Raw genomic sequence first — 23,120 nt, 5'->3', positions numbered from 1 at the left:
ATTAAAAAAATTAAAAAAAAAAAAAACCTACAGCTTTGTAGGACAACTTGAGGCCTAGAATTGTGATACCTCCAGTTTTGTTTCCCTGTTTCAAGATTGCTTTGGCTATTCAGGGTCTTTTGTGGTTCCATACAAAACATAAGATTATTTTTTCTAGTTCTGTGAAAAATGCTGTTGGTATTTTGATAGAGAATGCATTAAATCTATAGAGTTCCTTGGGCAGTATAGACATTTTAACAATATTTGCTCTTCCAAATCATGAACATGGAATATCTTTCTATCTATTTATGTTGCTTTCAATTTCTTTCATCAGTGTTTTATAGTTTTCAGAGCATAGGTTTTTCATCTTTTTGGTTAAACTTATTCCTAGGTATTTATTATTTTTGGTGTAATTGTAAATGGAACCGCTTTCTTAATTTCTCTTTCTGCTGCTTCATTATTAGGGTTTAAAAATGCAATAGATTACTGTGCATTGATTATGTATCCAATGACCTTACTGGTTTCATTTTTCAGTTCTAGTGGCTTTTCAGTGGAGCCTTTAGGGTTTTCTATACATAGTATCATCTCACCTGCATATAGTGACCATAGCGGGTAATGTTATATTTCAAAAATAGAGCCTAAAACTCATAGGGCTTAAGAAACTCCAAATTCATCTTTTTTTTTTTTTTTTTTTTTTTTTTTTAATTCCCAATCTTCCACTCCACCTTACTCTCAATCAGGACTTAATTAAAACAAACTTTCTTCTGGATACTTCTATGAGAAATTTGGAAATTATTTTAGACTATTCTCTCTCCTTTATCCCCGACATCCAATACTTTATTCATTCTGCCTCTTATTGCCTCCTTTTGCAGATGCTGTTGGCACCCTGCCTCTATATTTAACAGTCATTATTCCTGAGCCCATCAATAGCTTCTGACTTCACTCACAATTCCTTGCCTGAAGGCCTCTCTCTCCTCAGTAACCTCCTTTGTCAATGTATTGGGCAGGTCTAAAGTATCAGAGAGCTAAGGCCCTTAGGTGTTACCCCAAACCCAACCGATGACAGGTGAGAGTGGATAAATAGCCCCACTATCCCACCGCTTGGATAGGACAACACTGTTAATCCACTCTGGCTGCCCAGTAGAATTCTGCCTCAAGTCCAATAATCTCATTGTTTTGCTACATCTTGGATTCCTTCTTTCTGCAACATCTCCAGGTTACTATCCTTTATCTATATGCACCCAAATAAGTGACTTGCACTCAAACCTTTGTCTCCAGATATGCTTCTCTGGGTACCCGGCTTCACGCTTCTCCCCTTCATTCCCACTTCAGTTTAGAAACTTGTTTCCTCCCACCCAAACTGTGACCATAATATGCTCACATTCTTCTTGGCTTCATTCTCTCCCATCAAATACTTCCTTCAGAGAAATATTTCTAAAATATAAATATGATCAGGCCACTATGCTCAGAGTTGCTTGAGGACAGACAACCATTTCCTGGAGCAACGTGGCCCCAGCCTCTCCCTAGCACTCCACACACAGTAGGTCCTTTAGGAAAGTATATCGGAGTAATAAATGGCTAAGTGCATAATGCACACAGTCTAACAGCTATCGGAACTGAACTCAAGCATACGTGTGTCCAGTCCCAAATCTTGGGTTCTTCCTACCACAGTGTGCTTTATAAAGAAGGCAGGACACCCTGGGGCTAGTGACACACAGGTGCAATGGATTTGCAATTGTCACACATTTTAATGCATAAGATCCTACAACCTCTTTCCTTGGTCAAGAAGAACGTGATAGAATTTGAAGTGCCTTTGAAGCAGCCCCATCAGATTTATTTCCTCTTTCTTCTTGTATCAGGTCAAATATATAACAGAGCCTCCTTCAGGTTTTGACCACATAAAACTCCTACTCCTTCCTTCTCCCTAATGTAAGTCACAAGGAAAGGCTGTCTGGGGAGAGCAGAGCCAGGAAATACGATCGTATCAGGATGGAGCAGCTCTCTCAAGAGGGCAGGCAGTGAGGAGTGAGGAAGCTGGGAGAGAAGGCTGGCTGAATTGTTCCTTTCGTGAGCAAGAGTGAAGGAGGACAGGGTTCATAGGATTTTCCAGACGACTCAGGAAACAGTGTCTTTGTATCTCAACCACCCCCTTGTTGGTATGTCCTGTGTGGATCTGAACCAGCCATTAAAGGACTGCCAAAATTGCATCACCCATTTGCAATTTAGACAATGCTTTTACTTTTAACATTTCAAAAAGACTTCCTTCATCACCTCTCCCCATGCTGGAGTTGGGAGAGGGGAGCTGGAAGACAGACAGTGGAAGCTTAGCTAACACTTAGAGTGACAGTGAGCATTCCACGGGCTCTCCCCTAGCCTCCTTCTTTGGTTGCAATCTGCTTTTTGGTTCCCGAGCCCACCCTCCAAAGATCCAGAGATGCCCTAGTCTCTCAAGATGGCTCTTCAGTAGGCTTTGTAGTTTCCCAGCTCCCCCCACAGATGCCTCTCTCCACATGGCGAGTCTTGCCTGGCCATGAGTGGGTCTTTGGTTCTGGTGCCAACATAGACTTAACTGGTACTGGAACAAACACAATTGTCATGTGATCAAATACTACTGAATATTATGTTTATTATTTACCTCCCATTCTGTCATTGTAATTACTTCAGGAGATTGCCCTCCCCTGTCCCTTTATGAAAACTTCAGTAGTCCCAAGAATTTTCTGCCTACCCTTAAGTAAGACAGGCAATATATCTTACATAATAACTTTAAAAAGCATTGATTCTGAAGTCAGTATGTCCAGACCAAGACTTAATCAAAACATCAAACTTTTCTAATATCATCAGATCTCCCCTCCTTCATCCTGAGGGCCACAGTCTTAAGGAAGATAGTAGGTACTTCTTCCTTTTTCCTTCTGACCCTTCCTTCCTTATTGTTCTGTACTTACTAGATGTTTTCTGATCAGATCAGAACAGGCAGAGGATGAAGCAAAAAGAGGAAATGAAAGGTCATGCTGATAGGTACTGATGAGGGCTGACTGCACTCTTGGCCCTGGAAGATGAATAAGGCTTATCCCTTCCCTTCCCTTCCCTTCCCTTCCCTTCCCTTCCCTTCCCTTCCCTTCCCTTCCCCTACTAACACTTTCTTTGTTCTTAGGAGTTTCAGTCACCAAGAGGTTTACTTGTGCTGTTACTTTGATCCTGAAAGTCACATCCTATTCCAAGTGGAGAATCAATCTTCAGCTTCTTGCTGTTGGATTTCTTTACTTATGGATAGCTCCCAAGACAGTCACATCCATGGCCTTGCTCTCCCTCTGTGTGTGTGTGTGTGTGTGTGTGTGTGTGTGTGTGTTCTTCTATCTCCCCACTCTGCTGCATGAGAAATGAACAAGCATCCTTCAACCCAACAAGTACTGGGAACACAGACAAGTTGCAGCAACCGACATCTTGTTGTGATAGGCTGATTTAGTGCTCTAGGTATCAGACTCAGGTCCCCCGTGTTTCCAAATGCAAAGGACACATTGCATGCTCTTCAATTCGTCTGTGGAAGCCTCTCACTGGGCTTATGATGGAGCATCAACCCATCCCTACTCAGGGTGGGGGGGTACCGCAACATGGTACCACAACACTTCTTCACTAAGATATCTCCTTCCAAACGTTCCATTTTTCTCTGTTCTCAATTCTTGTCTTGTTTGAAGTCACTGTGGGGGTCCAAAAACCAGGTAACTACTTTACAAACAATTTCTGTAAACGTTGCAAGTAGCAATCTCCCTGATATTGACTTTGGTGGATGGCATTTCTTAAATTCATACCCAGGTCAGAACTGTGGTAGGAAGGGTCTTCTTTTATTTTTATTTTTTTAATTTTTAATGTTTATTTATTTTTGAGAGAGAGAGAGAGCATGGGGGAGGGTCAGAGAGAGGGGGAGACACAGAATCTGAAACAGGCACCAGGCTCTGAACTGTCAGCACAATGCCCAATGTGGGGCTCAAACTCATGAACCGTGAGATTATGACCCGATCTGAAGTCCAACGCTTAACCGACTGAGCCACCCAGGCGCCCCGGAAGGGTCTTCTTTTAACATCTTGATCCTGCCGCCAAGCTATAAGAGGGCTCACTCCCTTCCAGTCTCTAGCCTACTTTCTGATATTCTTTCTTTTCACAAACTAAGAAATGGAGGCTCTGAGAGATTAAGAAACCGCTCAAGATCACCCAGCCATTAGACCGAAGAGCGGAAATTTGAACATAAGACTCTGTGTCCAGTCCTGGTGTTTTTAATCTCTCGGCCATGATGTCCACTGTGCATCATCAGCAAAGTGCTTCTTTTCTGGATTTTAGGAAATTACAGGAACACAGACTTTCCCCCAATGTTATAAAGGTTAGCTGTGTCCCACACTCCCGTCAGACACTGGAACCAACTTTGCTACAAGGGTAGCAATCATACTGTCCCATGGCCAACTCAACCCTAGAGTCTTCAGTACTTTTGCTACTCAGAGGGTGATCCAAAGACAAGCTGCAGTGTCTGAGAGCTTGTTAGAAATGTGTTCTCAAGAGCACCTGGGTGGCTCAGTTTGTTCAGCGTTGGCTCAGGTCATGGTCCCGCATGGGGCTCCATGCCGACAGTGCAGAGCCTGCTTGGGATTCTTTCTCTCTCTTCCCTCTCTCTCTCTCTCTGCTCCTTCCCTACTTGCACACACTCTCTCGCTCTCTCTTTCTCTCAAAATAAATAAATAAACTTAAAAGAAGAAGAAGAAACGTGTCCTCAGTGCCTCCCCAGTAACCTCCCTACGAGAGTCCGCATTTTAGCAAGCACATTAAGATGGAAGAAACATTGGTCCCCACCGTCACTCCACGGAGACGGAGTGAACCTTCTGGCACATCTACCATTTACCTCCTGTAGCTTCCCAGGTGTCCTTTAAGAGACCCGAGGACTAAACATAATCCTCACTACACCTGTTACTTTATCATATTAAGTTATGACATTAAACTATCTTCACCCTGAAATGTCACTTTGTTGATCTAATTCTTCAGTTTTCCTAGTCTATCCTTTCAAAATAAACTCTGCTCTTTGTCTCCAAGACTATAAACTGAATCTCTAGATTAAAAATAAATCTCCAATTGGCGAATTGATGTAGCCCAGCAGGGCAGGGAGCACTTGGGCTAAAGAGTCAAGTCTAACTGCACCTAGAAAATGAGTTGGTTCTTCCGTTCTCATCATCACAGCCTGCCCGCCCCACCCCTGCGTGTTCATGCCAGTGCATTGCACACGCGTTTCTTACACTCGTTTTTTAAATGAGTCAATAAACGTTTAGCAGGCAACGACTGGATTCCAGGCACGGTGCAAAGAGTAATAAATTACAAGATGGGTCACACACGGATTCACAGGAACTTAGAGTTAATTAGGAAGAAAAAACACATACAAACATTGAGCGTTTAAGGCGGAATATGAAACCTCTTGCATAAAGCATCTTTTGATGGACTACACGTTGATAATACAACCACAAACCCTCAGTGGCTCCCAACAATTCTTGTGTGCAAAAGCCATTCATCGGTCAGCGGCAATTCTGCTCCATGCTGTTGGTATTCCTGGAATCAGGCAGAGGGGCAGTCTCTTCTGGGACATGCTGACTCCGTGGCCACACCACGTGGAGTCCCTTAAAGCTTCTGTGCAGAAGTAGAAGTCACTCCCTCTCATGTTCCTTGGGCCTGACGAGGTGGGCCATGTCCAATGCCAGTGGGACTCCAGGAAGGGGCCGCAGAGATGGGCACAGCTGTGAAGGCAGCAAATGTGTGGAAAAATATAACACTGATCTCTCACACGCGTCACAAGAGAGGAAGAGCTGAGGTGCTTTGAGAATCTGGACACCTGAAGAACACCTCTAACTGAGAGAAAGAAGGAAGACCTCCTGAAGAGGTGTTTTTGAAACATGTGCCATGGGAAGAAGGGTGGAGGGAGGAGGGGTGGTTTCCTGGAGCCACGGAAGCAAAGACTGGGGAGGCACTATGCAGAGGGAACAGAGAATGGGATGGCAGAGGGCAGTGACGGGAATGAAACTGAGGAACAATCACGGGAGGTCTTAAAATCCTGCGGAGGTGCTGGGACCTCACTGTGGAAGCTACGGCTGGGGAGTCAGGGCAGACAGTGGTGCGGAGGAGATGACTCCAGCCATGCTGCAGGCAGATTAATCTGGTCTGAATGCAGTGCTTCTAGGACAGGTCATGGATTTCAGAGCCCTAGTCTTGTCCTCTCTCTCTCCCTCTTTCCTCCTCCACCTCCTCTCTGTCTCTCTGTCTTTGTCTCTCTCATTCTGTGTGTGTGTGTGTGTGTGTGTGTGTGTGTGTGTGTCTGCTTTCTCTCCTTTCTGTTTGCCTCTCTCTCATTCTCTCTCTCTTTCTCTGTCCCCCTGTGTCTCTCTGTCTCTCCCTGTCTCCCTCCCTCTCTCTCAGCATCTCTCTCTCTCATTCTCCCTGTCTTTCTCTTTCTCACACTTGCCCACTTCCTAAGACCAGCGCATATATTCCCTCATTTGTTCCTGACCCTCTCAAGAAAAATTAATTTTTTTATAACCATGGTCCTTTTACATTTACCTTTTATCCTTAATGTGTGTGTGTGGAGGGGGGGGGGTTCCCTTACAAAAACATGAGTTCTCAAAGGGAGAAGTCTTGCTTTCTCCATTTTTTGTATCTTCAATTCCAGATCAGAGCTGCATATCTCTTGTCTGTGGAAAGGACAGGTTGGACGAGGAAAGATACAAAGGCTTAGTTTGATGAACATTACAATAGGTTACTAGTCGGGTGAAAACTTGAATGGAAGGAGTCAAATGAAATATACGGGTCGGTGTTAATATGTTTGTGTATGTGCTCTTTACTTCCAGTACATTCGGAGGAAATTTATTTCTATTTTCATAAACTGCCTTTGTATTCCTGTTATGGAATACACTTGTAACCACATGCAAGTGAAGCCAGACCCTTAACAAGTCTGGACATATGTGCTTAATCCAAGACTAACTGAAAAGTCCTGTGGGAGCAAGATGTTCCAGTGAACAGAAACCCACTTCTCCTCTCCTGTCTTATGGGCAACCAGGATAGAAGGGGTCAAGTGGAAGCTCAAATAGGGAAGTTCCAAATCCTAAAACCTGCTTTAATATCCACAAGGTCAATTAGCCATGAATATTTTCTTGCCTGAAATTCCCAATTGTCAGGGATTGTTCACTAATGGGTATTTCTCCAAGGCTTTCTGGATTTTGCATTTCTCTGCCTCATTAGGACTGGAAACCTGTGTGATCTCAGAGAGAGCCCAGTGAGGTTCAATGGGAGAAAATAAGCCTGCACTCCTTGGAAAGGATGCTAGAGGTGACTTCATTTTTCAACAGCCTCTCTGAAGGAAATAGCAGGAATGGTGCAGATTACAGAACTCCAAATTTCACCGTTAGGCCGCAGTGATGGTTACTGGGGAATTGTGGTCAAACTGGTACAGTGCAGAGGACGGTTTACTTGATCATCGCCAAAGGTTTACGTGATCATCGCCAAACACCCACGACCTTTGTGTGAGCAGGTGTTTATTTCCTGGGGCTGCCGAAACAAATGGCCACAAACTAGATGGCTCCAAACAATAGAAGGACATCCTGGCTCAGTTCTGCAGACTAGAAGTCTGAGATTAAGAAGTCAGCAGGGCCATGGTCTCTCTGGGGACACCAGGGGAGGATCCTTCCTTGCCTCTTCCGGTGGCTGCCTGCAGACCTTGGCGTTCATTCCTTGGCTTACAGCAGCCTAACTTCAATGTTCACCTTTGGCCTCTGTCTCCAGCCTCACGTGTCCATCTTCCCTTCCCATCTGTGTTTCTGTTTTCTCTTCTTGTGAGGACAATAGTCATATGGGATTCAGCACCCACCCTAATGCACAATAACTTCCTTTTAACTTGATCACATCTGTAAAGACCCTGTTTCCAAATAAAGCCACATTCACAAGTTGTGGGTGGATGTGAATTTTGGGGTGATGCCATTCAACCCAATATAGTAAGTCTCTGCAGGAAGAAGTGAAGTACAGAGAGGGGACTGTCGCACACTTTGTTATCCAAGGAAACTGAAAGCCAGCCCCATGAAGGCTGGTGCACAAAGGGCTGGAGAGCTGAAGTCATGTGGCCATTTTGACGAGGCCAAGCTAAAGTAATAATAATTGAATGCACATTTTCAGATATTGTCCTAGAATTTATCCCTGAGCTCTTTATGTGTCCATGAGTCCTTGCCCTGTTTTATGTAAAAAAAAAAAATAAATAAATAAATAAAATAAAATAAAATAAATTGAGATATTCAGTCATAGAGATTAGAAGAATTCCGTATTCCTCAAAGAATATTATTTCTCAAGAAAACCAGCATTAACTGAGTAGATACTATGTGCCTGGCACAAATCTAAATGTCTTGCTCATGTTCATTGAATTGTGGTATCAGTCATGACAAGTATGGGTTATTTCCTGCATAATACAGGTGAAGAAACTGAACAGATGGTTTCCTTTTCCTAAGATTAGTCATGCAAGTATTTAATTACTTTTGGCACTCAAATGGAAGTAAATATAAAACCCTATTTAAAAATTCATTTACAACATTTTCTGTAAAATATTATCTAAAGTCACACTTGCTATGGTTGATGGATCCAGACATTCAAATTGTGTTTAGGTCATACATACTGTAGGGCAGAAATTCTCTTACTTTTCTGCATTACCTCCATGATATCTCAGTACATGAAGAGTACACAGATGGCCTCTGATGGTAGAATTGTAAGTTATTTTCATAAATCCTCAAATCGGAATTCACACTTTGATCCCCAATAAAGCAGAAAAGACCACTGAAAGTCATAAAATTCCAATTCCACTCTGCAATCTGCAGTATAACGATGACGCCATTTTGGGAAACTCAATTCTCTCTTTTTCAACTCTCTTGTTTGTAAAACCAGTGTCCTACTGCTCTATCAAGGACTCTTTCACCTTATTGCTTTATGATAGTAAGCACTTTCAAATCATAATATCTTTCTTAAGCTTCCATGAAAAATGCATGGAGACACATAGCATTTTAAATTCAAATTCTTATTTGACCACAGTCTGATTTCTTTCAGACCCATGCTAATTTGTGGGAATGTGTGGCACCGTATTGAGAATAGATGAGAATAGTTGTATCATCTCAATGTCATCTATCAATAACATACACTTTTACTCTTGACGCTCATTTTCTTTTGATTATCGTCTTCCCAGATATTTACAATTTTAAACCCATGTATATCTGAGGAGAAGGGTATTTTTTTGCTCCTTGCGGGTAAAGTTATTCTCCTGGACTGCCCATAAGATCGCCTCCCTTTGTAGGAAAACCTTGGGTCCATGTGTTTGGCAGATGATGAAAGTGAGCCCTGTTTACAGGTTTTTCTCTTGACCCAGTAAAATCAGAAAAAGAGAAAGAACACATTAGTGACTTTCCTCTCTGCAGGGATTTTTCAACCTTAGGAACGTGGACATGATGTCTCCTGAAAATGAGTACTTTGGATTCATGTTGGCAAGCATGCCAATAAACAGAAGGACTGGGGAATAAGCCTTTAATAAGGCTATCTTTTATTTGCAGTCCTTGAATAGACCTGCTTTTTAGATGTAGGGTAAGATTTTTACAAGGGCTAAGGTTGCAAGGGGCGAGCTTTACCTAGAGAGGCTGAGAAGCCATTGTTCACTGATGAGCAGATGTGTGGATTCCCTTGTCTTGTCTTAAGACCGTCAGGTAGCATTTTAGAGCCTCTGTGTTCGCTTATTACCAACCTTGAGTCTGAGCCTTCAGCATCATTCGCTACCTGGAAATCCCAACAGTCATTTTACCGTATTTACAATGCATGGATTTAAGTAATTCAAAACAGACTATCAGTTTTCTATCAGCAATTTTAAATGGATCCCATTAATTTTTATAAAGATATAAATTTTGACTATCTAATTATCTAATAATTATGTGTTAGCTTCATGTGCATGCCTTTGGGGAAGTATATTGCCCGAACAATTACTTCAAATATGGTTTTGGATTGAAAACCAAATATTTAAAAGGGAGAACCGGTCTTGTCTGTTTTGAAACAGGTTTCTCAGTGGTTAGGATGCGGTTGTTACAAAGAAAAAGTCCTATGATAAGCATTCAGACTGGAAGAGAATTTTTGGACTCCATATCATGTACGGACACTTGTTTCTCATGAGCAGGGTGAGTCAGTTTTAGAAATTGTTTCATCACTTAAGGACCCCAACATCTCAGGAGAAGCCATGAAAACAGCCATTAAGTATAGAAAATAATAGCAGGATTTAATGTGAAATCTGAAAGTTACATTAGTATACTAAATTCTACAGACAAATCATCTAAGAGTAAAGTAAATTTTACAACCAATGAAAATATGGAGGCCACACTCCCCCTATTGAAGAAAAGGATAAAGATGACAAACCATGGATCAGTTAGTCGGGAGAGTGGTCATTTGGGGAGTTGCTAGTTTGTAATAGGTAACACCCCTAGACACCATCTGGACACCTGCTCAGCCGTATTCTGTATTCCGTGATTTGCCCGATCCATCCATAGCCCTGGAGAGAGCACTGGCTCCTACCAGCCTCTTTTGGCCATATGTCTTTATGGAGCTAGATTTACAACTTTTCCTTGAATTCCAAGAAAGGCCTTGATATCCTGCCAATAAAAGTATTTTTAAAATAGCTCACCAGAATTGGTTTCCAATACTTCCGATAAGAAGAAACTTGACAGGAAAGTTAACTACAAGCCTCCAACAACGGCAGGGATGGTTAAGTCTGCTGTGTTGTCAATCACGGGTCATGGGTGGGAACGTCCTTCTGCCACTTGTGACAGGCAGCTTACTCACCGTCCTGGCAACTTCACTTCCAGTAGGAGAAAGTCACTCCGGAAGGCTGAGTCCTCCCAGAGAGGATGCGTCAGTTGTGACACCTGTTACTTGGGAAAGAAAAGCTGTCTTAGAATCAACACAGTGAGAGTGAGGATACAAGCTACTCTTCCCTAAGCACGAGCACGGATTCCAAGTTAATGCCAGCAGACTCCAAAAGTCTTCTCCACTCAGGGTACTCCGTTCTCATTTTGGTAACCACATTATATGAATAATGGGCGGTTAAGATCAGTACCACTTGGAACTCATTTGGAATTTATGGCTTCCCCCAACTCCTGTTTTCTGGATTCAGACTCAATTTATGGCTTGGAACACAGTGTTTCCTACAGGAAAAACTTTGAAATGTGCAGAAGAAGAAAGGGCTCTTGGAGAATATTAAATATCTTACAAAACATCATGCTGATGAGTAAATAAGAGTGTAAATGAATCCAGATAAAAAGTATTGTGTTTCCATTGGAATACTCAGGGGCTTAAGAGTTAAGGGAACAAGTTTTGTGGGGAAATGTGTTTCAGGTTATGCCAAATGCAAAACGTGTGCAAAAGCGTTTGAGATGTTTTTCCTCGATTAAGATGCCGCCACATTTCTCCCTCCCGGTAATTAGTAAATTAGACAAGTAAAATTTATGTGTAAATACTCAATGCGATTCATGAGCATGAATAATGACCTCAAACTTACAAACTGAAATTAAACACAGAATATTTGCAGAGTTTCCCTGGAGTAAACTTTAGACTCTAAAGAAGTTGTGAATTAGGCCATGAAGAAACAGATGAAGGCATTGACTTGTGGATTGTGATTTTATTCTTAATGTGGCTTTTAAATTATTTTGAACTTAGCCATTTTAGGAACGCCAGTGTGAGAATAAAACAGAATAAACTATTTTAAGGGGGAACACAGGTTAAATTCTCATCCTCTCTAGTCCCAGAAGGGGGCAAATGCAATTGGACTTTGGTCCAGTGCAAAACAGAATCGGATGGTGTTGAGTCACACGCACGGGCCCGCCTTCCACTCTGCTCCCTCTTCGACGCTATGGAGTACAACACGTTCTTTGGTGTCTTGTTCTCTTTTCTATGCCATCACACTGAGTACTTTTGCCCAGTGTGTCTAAGAAAGTAAACACCAGGGCAGTTCTCGCTTTCTCTTCCACTGACATCCACTGCTCTGTAGCAAACACTGAAGATCTGCTTTGGAGATCCAGCGATGAGCAGTCATAGCTTCTTCTCCGGAAGATGATGATGTCAGAGAACAGAGAGGACGCCCAACAAACAAATCCAACCTAAAACAGTTCTGAGGGTATCGAAACAGAGGAATAAAGCAACACGAGGGGCTGGGAGAAGATATGAAAAAAAAAATATCTATTTTACTTTTTTGATGAACCTTCTTGAAGAACTTTAATCCACACTTATCTGGGTCTCATTTTCTGAATCCCTCATTTCCTTGCCACTTAAATAATGTGTCAACCGTTCATTGTCAGTTCCATGAAGAAGACTTTTGCCTATATGCATCCAGGTCCCAGTCGAAGCTTCTTGGCTGTGATGTGAATTTCAAGTCGTCTCCTTCTTTGAAACTCCGTCTATTGTTTGCACATCGTAATGTGTAATAATCGTTCGTTATTTTTTTAAGTAAAGCAAAGGGCTATTGTGAAACATATCCACTGAGGTTTATAAATTGTTTTATTAAGTTAAATGCATAGTCTACAATGTAATAAATTCACATTTCAAAAAGACTATTGGGTAGAATTCTCTCAAAGAAAGGTGGATTTTGCCCACGTGAGGTAAACTTAGTTCTGTGAGGATCTAAACAGAACTGTGCATGCTTTTATTTGGTTGGCAAAGATAATCCCAATTCGAATATTTGGCAAAGCAGAGGGATTCTCCTGGGAAGACAAACCTTAAATAAAAATCGTACCCCTCACATTTTCATTATGGCGAACACCAACTATGACCATAATTTACTTGCAGTGTTTCCAAGCAAACCACACTACAGAAGTGTGGAGGGATTTGCAATGTAGAGAGGAGGATCCCGCTAAGGCTTCTGAGTAACACAGACTTCACAGTTGGACCACGTTGCTTCGAGTTCTTATTCTAAACATAATCTAGTTATTTAGTCAGGGGGTGGGTAAAGTCAAAATGAGACCAATTTTAGTCTAATACCATCAGCAAGAAGAAAGAGGTACTGAGATCATGTGGGTGGGCTTCCAAATTGCCTTTTCAAATTGTTTCCCTGACAAATGGCTAGAGGCCAAGTGAATACACATGGAGGAGATATCAAAATAGCACTTCCCAAAAGCTCCCAAATGGGCCCTATTTATGGGGCATTCTGAAATGCTGTAGCTGACACCAATTACAAAGACACTGTGCCTCTGAGAATTGGCATGAAAATAGAAGATGAACCTTAATGTGAATTTTTCGGGGCCGGGAAAAGTGCAGTGAGGTAGAAGTTACTTCTCCCAAGGCAGAAGGTACTTTCTAACATGGCGCTGCCGGTAAGGTTATGAGCCATTGGAAAGAAATCCCTTTGGAGGGAAAAAAAAACGTGGAGAGAGGCCATTTCTTTGAAATTGGGCAACTGTTTTGAGCTTGGATTTCAGTTTGAATTCATATGCTGGAGCAAGTTATAGCTTTATTTTTCATGATCCCTTAGAGCATGATCACTACGTAGCCCTTCGGCAGTGCGTCGTATCTTTCTTCTCTGAGCATCCCCTGTGTGCCAGACATTGTGCTAGACAGGGGGATTGCAAAGGTAATTAAGATGCAGTCCCTGATATCAAGGAGCTTACTGTCGAATGGAGTAAACAGATGTCCTCCAGATGATTATTCCAAACCATGAGTTCCGCTCAGCAGTGTTTCTCAACCTTGGCACTACTGATGGTTGGATTGGATATTTCTTTGTTATGAGGGACCACCCTGCATAGTGTGGAAGGTTCAGCAACATCCCTGACCTTCACTCAGCGGGTGCCAGGAGCGAACCTCCGGTGTGCCAACCCCAACTCTCTCCAGACATGGTCAGGTGGTCCTGGGAGGTGAAATCATGCCGGATGGGAACCACTACGTCAAAAGCACAGTCAAAGAATTGTGGAGGCACAGAGAATAGAGTCCATCTACCTTGGGAAGTCGGAGAAAGGATGTTGGAGTTGAGTTTTGGAATCTATCCCTGCAGCAAATATATTGCACACCTACCGCGTGCCAAGTGTTTGGTTGTGCATGAAGGTAAACAGGAGTTTCCCTAATGGTGGGAAGCGGCTGTACATGGAGCTACACGATGTCCACGTACATCCGGGGAACCGTAGGGCGTTTATATTTGTGACCTGTGGCAAGTGGGATGGGCAGCAGGGAAGTGAAGCCAGAGAGCTACAGATGACCAATGGTGAGAAACGCCTTGGGCCTCCTGCCAAGGGAATTAGGGGTTTGGAAGTTATGCTGTGGGTGTTGTGAGGCTACGGAAAGGTTTTAAGCAAGAGATTCCTATGCTCGAATCACACAGAGCGTGTGTGCCGTTGGCAAAACAGCCTATTGAAAAGTCAAACGTCCTGTCAACTACTGTCTGCCCCACGACACATGACCATCGTGTCTGGGCCTCCTCACTGAATGAATCCCACAGATGATGGCTCAGCGCTGAGTTCCCCGACTTTACAGCTCCTGCAGGAAAATGCATCTCCGCCCCTTTCTCTGGACGGCTTGCCTTTACAAGAGCTGTGAGGTAAAAGATCATGGCTGCGTGTGCTAGAAGTTGGAAGAGAAGGAGACAGGTGGAAGTAAAACCCAAATGGATAAAGCAGTTTGCAGAGCTCCGTTTTCCTGATGCCCTAATTTCTAACTTCCAGCTTATAAACGGTTCCTTTTGAAAAAGAAAGTCAGCCACTTGGAGCTAGGTGGTTTGCGGCAGCCTGCCAGGCTCCCAGATTAAGTGAAAGTCATTACAAAATGTTTTACACACATGGGAAGAACAGGGCTGGTTCAGTGTTGGTTTGGCCCTCCAACATTAATTCTCATTATCTCAAAATGCAAACATGCTCTAACCTCCAGCAGATGACATTACTTTCTCCTTGACATCAGACATAAAAGAAAGAAAAATAAACACGGGATAGTGACAGCGTTAAGCTGGTAGTCATTTTTCTTTAATATTTCAAATTCAATTCCAGACCAGATTCTCCGTTTTGTCCTAGAGATTAGGATAGGAAGATTGCCATTTTAGTCTGATGAAAGCCTTTCCTTTCCAGTTAGCTTAATTAAGGGGAAGAGGGAGGGAGCCAGGAGGAAACCAGTCTGGTTTAGATCAGGGTGAGAGTCATCATTTTTTATAAACACACCACAGATTTTTGTTGTTTTCAATGTTTTTCTGGTTCTTGGTAGAAACACCAGTTCCGTTTTCAAAACAAACTAACCCCATGGGTCCAGTGACTCGGCACTCTTGGTAAATGTTTGGTGTTTCTAATGACGGTAGACCAGAATCTGTAGACTCTAACCTGGTCTCATAAACCTGAGTGATGATGGGCAATCACTACGGCTCCCTTGTCCTCACCGTCTGTAAGTATTAATACCATTTATCCAAACACTCCTAACACCACTTTAAAAAATCACATACGGTTTAATTCTACCTGCTGTGGAGACTATGCTATAGTAAGTTCATAACCCGGTCCTTAAACTCCCAACTTAATGCTGACTCTCATTACCTCTCATTGCTGAGTGATAAGCTGCTTAGTGTGTAGGATATAAAATGTGTTATGTATGTTCAGGTATGTATGTTATGTTTTTATATTTAAGGTGACTAGCTCATTCCGATTCATGTGGGGCTTTCCTGGTTTGCCTAAGACTTTTCTGATTTCAGCACTGAAAGCCCCTCATCCTGGGGAATCCCTCAGTCCCTTGTAAACCAGGATAGTCGGTTGCCCTATTACACATGACATTGCAAATCATAATTTGTAGGGAAGGGACGATGGTACACCGAGTGTACTAAATCTCCGTCTCCAGTGATTGAGCATGATTCTTCTTTGACCTTAGATATACCAGTTACTTTGTTTTTTTTTTTTTTAATTTTCCCCTATTTGCACACTTGGTGAAACTGACACCCTATGCAGTCAATGTCAGATCTGATGAAAGTTGCCATTCACTGTTGGTACTTACATGACAAGCAACAAACGAAGATCAAGGCAATCATATATATTTTACCTCTGATGTTTTACCAATACAGTTGGAGGGTTCTTTTCTCATGAATAATTTTTAACCATTCCATGAGCACACACAGAGTACTACACTGCCAGAGTGTGCATTGCATCAGTGAAGTTGCCATTGAAAGGAGGAGAACCCCACTATGATGCAAAGATCGTACATTAGGAATCTATACATTATAGAGTTGGTGTTTGAGGAGGGTCATTATTCACATCCGTCTGTTTCTAATTATGCATTTATTCAAATATTTATTGTCCTGGTCTGGGCAAGATGGGAAAAATCAGAGAAATTACTAGTTCCTTTCTTCCTCAGGGAGATCAGTGACACTGCCTAAATTCTTGACAGTGATGATCAGAGGAATCAGGTGGGGTTTTTGTTTTCTTTTCCTTTGATTTTATATTTGTTTATATAGTGAAATGAGTATTACCACAATAAGTCTAGTTAACATCTGTCACCATACACAGTTACAGAATGTTTTCTTGGGATTACAACTTTCAAATATGCAATGTGGTATTAATGATGATAGTTGAAGTCCTGCACATTACATCCCCATGACTTATTTCTCTTTTAACTGAAATTTTGTACCTTTTGACTCCCTTCACCCATTTCACCCACCCCCTACTTTCTGTCTCTGGCAACCACCAATCTGTTCTCCACATCTATGGGCTTCGTTTTCCTCCCCCTTAGATTCTACGTATGAGTGAGATTATATGGTATTTATCTTTGATTTCTTTCACTCAGCATAAAGCCCTCAAGGTCCATCCATGTTGTCACAAATGACAAGATTCCCTTTTCTATAGCTGAATAATATCCCATCGCACACATACAACACATTTTCTTTATCCGTTCGTCTACCAGCGGACACTTAGATTGCTTCCATGTCTTGATTGTTAGAAATGATGTTATAATGAACATGGGAGTGCGGATACCGTCAGGTGTTTTGTTTTTTTTTTCTTAATTTGAAGGAATATACCAGAGGAATTGAAAACTGAGTTCATACCTTCTAATTATCTAATGAAAAAGTATAAAAGAAAACAATAGGTGAAGGGGAGTGGGAGGTACAGGCTTCCAATTATGGAATGAGTTAAGTCACAGATACGAAAGACACAGCATAGGGAATACAGTCAATGGTACTGTAACAGTGTTATAATGTGACAGACAGTAGCTACGCTTGTGAGCAAGCATCAGTAGAGAGATGTTGGATCATTATGTTTTACCCCTGAAACTAATGTCACATTGTGTGTCAACTACACTTCAATGAAAAAAGAAAACAATGTATATAAGAGCTAGAAACTAAAAAAAGCAGCCCAGAAACCTTAAAGAAGGAAGGGGAAGAAAATGAAAGAAAATGATAGTAGCATGGTCGCATTCTTACTGTGACCACAAATGAAGGCTGGAAAATAGAACTGTGTTTCACATATGACTGACATTGAAAATAGTTAAATATAAAACAGGTTGTTTTTTTTTTTTAAAGAAAGCAACTTTATTGATGTATAGTTTGTAGGCAGTAACATGCACTGATTTTAGGAGCAAATTTCAATGAGTTTTGACAGATTTAGACATCATACAAGCATTACCACAAGCAACATATAGAACATTCCATGATCTCAGGAAGTGCCTCTTCCCAGTAGATTCCCCCATTTGCCCACCCCTGACATACTCCTGCTGAATTTGAGGTTATTTTGAAAATCTCAACAGGAGATATAATTTTCTAAGACTATTATTACTAAAGTAATTGAGTCAGAAATAAGGAAAAAACCTAAATAAACCAAAAACTTTGGAATACATTTTAAAAGTTGGCAAACAATTTCAGATGATTTCAAGGAACCTATCATTTCCAGGCAGTTTGAACGGTTATAACACATAGAAGAGGGTGAGAGTGTTCTCAATTCAATTGTAAAATCTGACAGTGATGTAAAAAGGGGGAGACAGAGACTAAGACTAGACGCCCATCCCATTTGTCAATTACACGTAAAAATTCTAAATCGAATCGTATCCATTCAATTTGAACAGTATATCAAATGTGATCTACATTTACTGTAGATCATTTAATAAAATCAAATACATTTAAATAAAACACAAATGGAATATTTTTTTCTTGGAATTTGACAAATGAATTCTAAAACCAAAATGGAGGGGCGCCTGGGTGGCTCAGTCGGTTAAGCTGCCGACTTTGGCTCAGGTCATGATCTCGGGGTCCCTGAGTTTGAGCCCAGCGTCGGGCTCTGTGCTGACAGCTCAGAGCCTGGAGCCTGTTTCAGATTCTGTGTCTCCCTCTCTCTGACCCTCCCCCGTTCATGCCCTGTCTCTCTCTGTGTCAAAAATAAATAAACATTAAAAAAAATTTTTTTTTAAACCAAAATGGAAGGACAAGTGAACAGGGATAGCAAATAAAATATTGGAGAACTTGATCTTAAATATGAAGCTATAGTAATAAGACTATTTAGTCCTGGTACCAGAATAAACAAATCCCTGTGATAGAACTGAATGTCCCAAGGAGATCAACCAACATTGAGAAATGAACATGCAGACTTAAGGCCTCAAGCCTGGGGGTGTTTGTTGTAGCAACGAGCTAGTGTTATCCTAACTATTATGCCATATAATTTACTGCTTAGAAAAATATACGAAGCAGGGCACCTGGGTGGCTCAGTTGGTTAAGCATCAACTTCGGCTCAAATCATGATCTCGCGGTCTGTGAGTTCGAGCCCCGTGTCGGGCTCTGTGCTGACAGCTCAGGGCCTGGAGCCTGCTTCCGATTCTGTGTCTCCTTCTCTCTCTGCTCCTCCTCCACTCACACTCTCTCTCTCTCAAAAATAAATAAACATAAATAAACAAACTAACTAAGTAAGCAATCTACTTCACTTTAGTGTAGTTTTATATCAAAATTTGACAATGTAGAAGAGAGAAGGAAACATAAACTTTCCTTTGTAAACACAGACAATACATAATTGTCTTACATGATTTTCAACATTTTAATCAAAACCCAATTAGTTAGAAAACAACCAACAAATAAGTGTGTGAACAAGTGGAATTCACTATAAAAATACAAGAATGATTTAGGGTTAGAAATTCCAAATTTTATCACAGTAGATGCAAGAAGAAACTTGTATTAGTATTGTAGCAGATTCTGAAAAAGCATTCTGTAGCATTCAACACCCACTCAATCTTAACTAGCAAAACCTAGGGAAGCCTGGGTGATTCAGTCAGTTGAGCATCCAACTCTTGATTTTGGCTAGGGTCATAGTCCCGGGGTCCTGGGATTGAGCCCCATGTCAGGATCCATGATGAGTGTGGAGCCTGCTTGGGATTCTGTCTTGCTCTCCCTCGACCCTTCCCTGCTCATGTGCTCTCCCTCTCTCTCTCTCTAAAAGAAGGAAAAGGAGAAGGAGAAGAGAAAGCAAAACCTGTACTAAGTGGAGATTTCCATAACATAAGAAAGTGTATGGATGCTAAACCAGTAGCCAATATCATATTCATCATATCTCATGCTGAAACATGAGAATTCAGGAACAAGACAAGGAAGCCCATTCTTTCTTATTTTACTTAATGTTGCTCTGAAGTCCTGGCTATGCAAATGAACAAGAAATGAAAATTAACATGTAACTCTTGGGAAAGAGGAAGGCAAAGATTCCTTGTACTTAAGTTTGTGCATCCAGGAAACACTAAGATTAATGGAAAATTTATTATAAAAAATGTATAAGAAAAAAAAGTACAAATATCTGTTATATCTTCCCCAGTGACTTCCAGACCTAGATTGGAATTTGTGGACAGAGATACTTCTACACAGCTGCCGAAACTGCAGTTGGAGACCAGAATAATTTCATAAAGAGGTCCCTCGGCTGAATCTCATCTCTCTTTCCAGCCTGTGCATTCTATTCTATTCTATTCTATTCTATTCTATTCTATTCCATTCCATTCCATTCCATTCCATTCTATTCCATTCTATTCTATTCTATTCTATTCTCTCTCCTTCATGCACATACACAGCCTTGAACATCTGCTAGATAGAAGAATAAGTTTTCCTATATATTTTTTTCTTTATGGAGAACAGTGAAGGTGGAAATACTGTAAAGGGGGGGGGTGGAAAGCTGAGTTTGAAGCTTCATTTGGTGGATTTCCCTGTTTTTAAGGATGGAGATCTTTTAAGTTTAGCAGTGCACTCTCCTGAGTGTGATACCAGGAGAAGATATGGTGACCTGTTGAGAAGAAGCTGTGCAAAGGAAAGCTCAGAGTCTGATTTGGCTGGAGAACAGAAGTCCTCAGCATGAAGAAAGCACAAAATTTTGTAGCAATTGACCAGAATCTGGCCAAGAGGAAAAGAGAGGGAGTGAATCTTACAACATGGCGGGAGATCAGGTCAAGGAAACAGGCTAAGCGTCTAACCCATTTCCCTTCTCTCTTCCACAGCTAAGTGGTCTTAGAGGTTGTCTCCTTCCTCACCTCCACATCCATCTTCAAAGAATTCCAATTTCACTTCCTACCCCAAATTCATCTCTGATCCTGCCTTTGTCCAGAGTAACTATGTCCATATCTCCAAACACAACAGTAAGTTTTCTAATTATATCTGACCTCTCTGCAGCATACAGGACAGCATACAGGACAGTTGGCTACTCACACTTTCTTGCAAATCTTTCTTACTTGACTTCTCTGCTTTTCTCCCTGTTTCACTGTCTGCTCCCTCTTGGCCCAGTACGCTGGGCATTGATAATCCCTGATGCACAAAGTTTGTGGAGTTACAGGTACAATAAAAGTTATAGAAAATAATAAACTTAAAAGGAGATGGCATCATATGTAGACGCTGGGGCTCAGGGGGTGACCTAAAATGATCCTAGACTTCAGATCGGACAAACCTTATTTCACAAAAAAGTATACTTTAAGTAGGGGTTGATTGAAATGATGGTGATGCTAATGATATATCATCCCTCACTGGGGGGGCTTGTGCTTTTTTCTCCATGAGAGAGAGGGGGCAGGGGGAATATGGTCTGACATCTACCACGTACCCTCATGTGGGTGAAATGTAGCAGATGGGGTGGGGGGGGGGGGAATGCTCCCAGGAGGGAAGATGGCAGTTCCAGACTGCCTCATGTTGCCTGATCAGATGCACCTAAAGCCAAAAGATCAGTTTACTTTTTCTCTACCACAGACTTGGAGTCCTTGTAATTCAGTGGACACATAGACAAGTGCCCTTCCCTGTGCCCACTACCGCACAAAGCCACCCAATCCATGAAGGATGCCTCTCAAGTTCTCGTTTCTGCTGTAAATCTGTCAACCCCTTTCTCCTCCTTCCTCCAGAGTCCAAGAGTCCTTGTTTTCTTATTCGGCTAAAACATTTACCCACATGGGGCCACTGTAGGCTTCAGGAGACAAAGGAAGTCTCACAGCCTTCTGTGTGGTCAGTTGCTGACCACGCTAGGTGTTGTGAGGACACCAAAGTGGTACAGAGACGATCCTTGTCCTGGAGAATATAACCATGTTAAGTGGGGGAGACCAGACAAACACCTATGAAAAGGAGAATAACGGCGCAAGGAACCTTCAGCGAAACTTCATGGACCACGAATGTCCAGGGCAGAGAGATGAACGGGGGTGCCACATGGAGTGAGGGGACCAAGGGAAGCTTTACTGAAAGATGGGGCTTGAGCTGGACATGGAGGGGAGCATGGGATTTACACATGTGGTGAGGAAGAGAAAGACACAGGTGACAAGGACAGGGGCTGGGCTGACTGCTGCTTCCACATTCACCCAAACAGCTCCTCTCCTCGTTATATTGTCCCCACTCAGCTGCCTTCATCTTCATTTCCTGGAGGGAGGGCTCACGGTTAACCCACAGGAGATCCCAACGTCAACACTGTGGAATCAGGGTGGGTGTAAGTCCAAGAGTGGCCTGTAGCTGGTCTCCTAACGCTGATAAAACTGGATGTCTCTTCTCTAATTTGGTTTTCTTCTCTCATAACTTCTCGTGGTAGGACTCCCGCCACGTCCTCTCTGTAACATTGTTCTGGTGGAAGACACATGTTTCGTGTTAGAACTAATCAGAAGAGCCCTCTGCCTGTCAGTGCTCCGGAACCCCAATTTGTTTTTTATAAGCTTGTATGTAAGATGGGATTACGAAATTTAAATCAAAAGAGAAAGTTAAAAAATAATTAACAGCTGACACGGCATGGGTAACCCCCGTTCAGAATGGACAGCTGGTATGGGTACATACTGGCTGCGTGTTAGACCGGTCGGGGCAGATGCAGGTAAGCCCCAGTTTCCACTCAGATCCTGCAAAGACACAGCATCAGGTGCTGGTTGTTTGGGACGCCATGGCTGAACACATCAGCCTGGGGAAGAACAAAATGCAGCCAAGTAAATTCGAAGATCTAATGGCTTTATTAAACGATTCATGAATCGGGCAGCACCCCAATGAGCAAATAGAAAGGAGCTCCAAGGAGCTTCACAAAATGGCAAGAAGAAGGGTGGGGCAAGAAGTTATTAGAAAAAGAACAGATTGTTTCAGACAAGGTCACTTTCCCTTGGGGGTGGGGATGGGCAGGGGGGTCTTATTAGGTGAATTACCTCATCTTCCTTTGAGGGATAGAGAGGGCCCATGGGACAGATTACTTCACTGGTGCCGACCAGAAAATTCCTGACTGACTGGTTAAGACTACATTTTGTAGAGGCGAGTGTTGAAACTGCAATTAAGTTAGGTATTAAGTTTGGTGACATAGCCTAGCAGAAGTGACTCCATTTTGGGCCTGTGGTTTTCTTTTCAACAGCACCATTAGAAACAGGTCTCCCCGGAGCACTCAGAATGTTTGCTACCCCAACCCTGGCTCCTGAACTTAATTGCTTGTCTGCACTTCTCCAGTTAGTCTAGACATCTCAACGCCCAGGTAACACTCCACCTCGTGTCCAGTTTCCCCTCTTGAGCAGAGTGAGAGCTGTTAAAACTATTCTCTTCGCTTCTCTTACGATAGCCTGGGATGGAAAATCCAGCCCCCACTTCAATTGTCTACACATCATTTCCACTCTATCCTCAGAGACCTCCCTCTGTACACATTCCACACTTTTGCCACCATCCGATTCTG

The sequence above is a fragment of the Panthera tigris genome, chromosome A2, assembly GCF_018350195.1.
Source record: "Panthera tigris isolate Pti1 chromosome A2, P.tigris_Pti1_mat1.1, whole genome shotgun sequence".
NCBI lineage: Eukaryota > Metazoa > Chordata > Mammalia > Carnivora > Felidae > Panthera > Panthera tigris.
The sequence above is the reverse complement of the archived record's forward strand: the minus strand, read 5'-3'. Positions refer to the sequence as shown.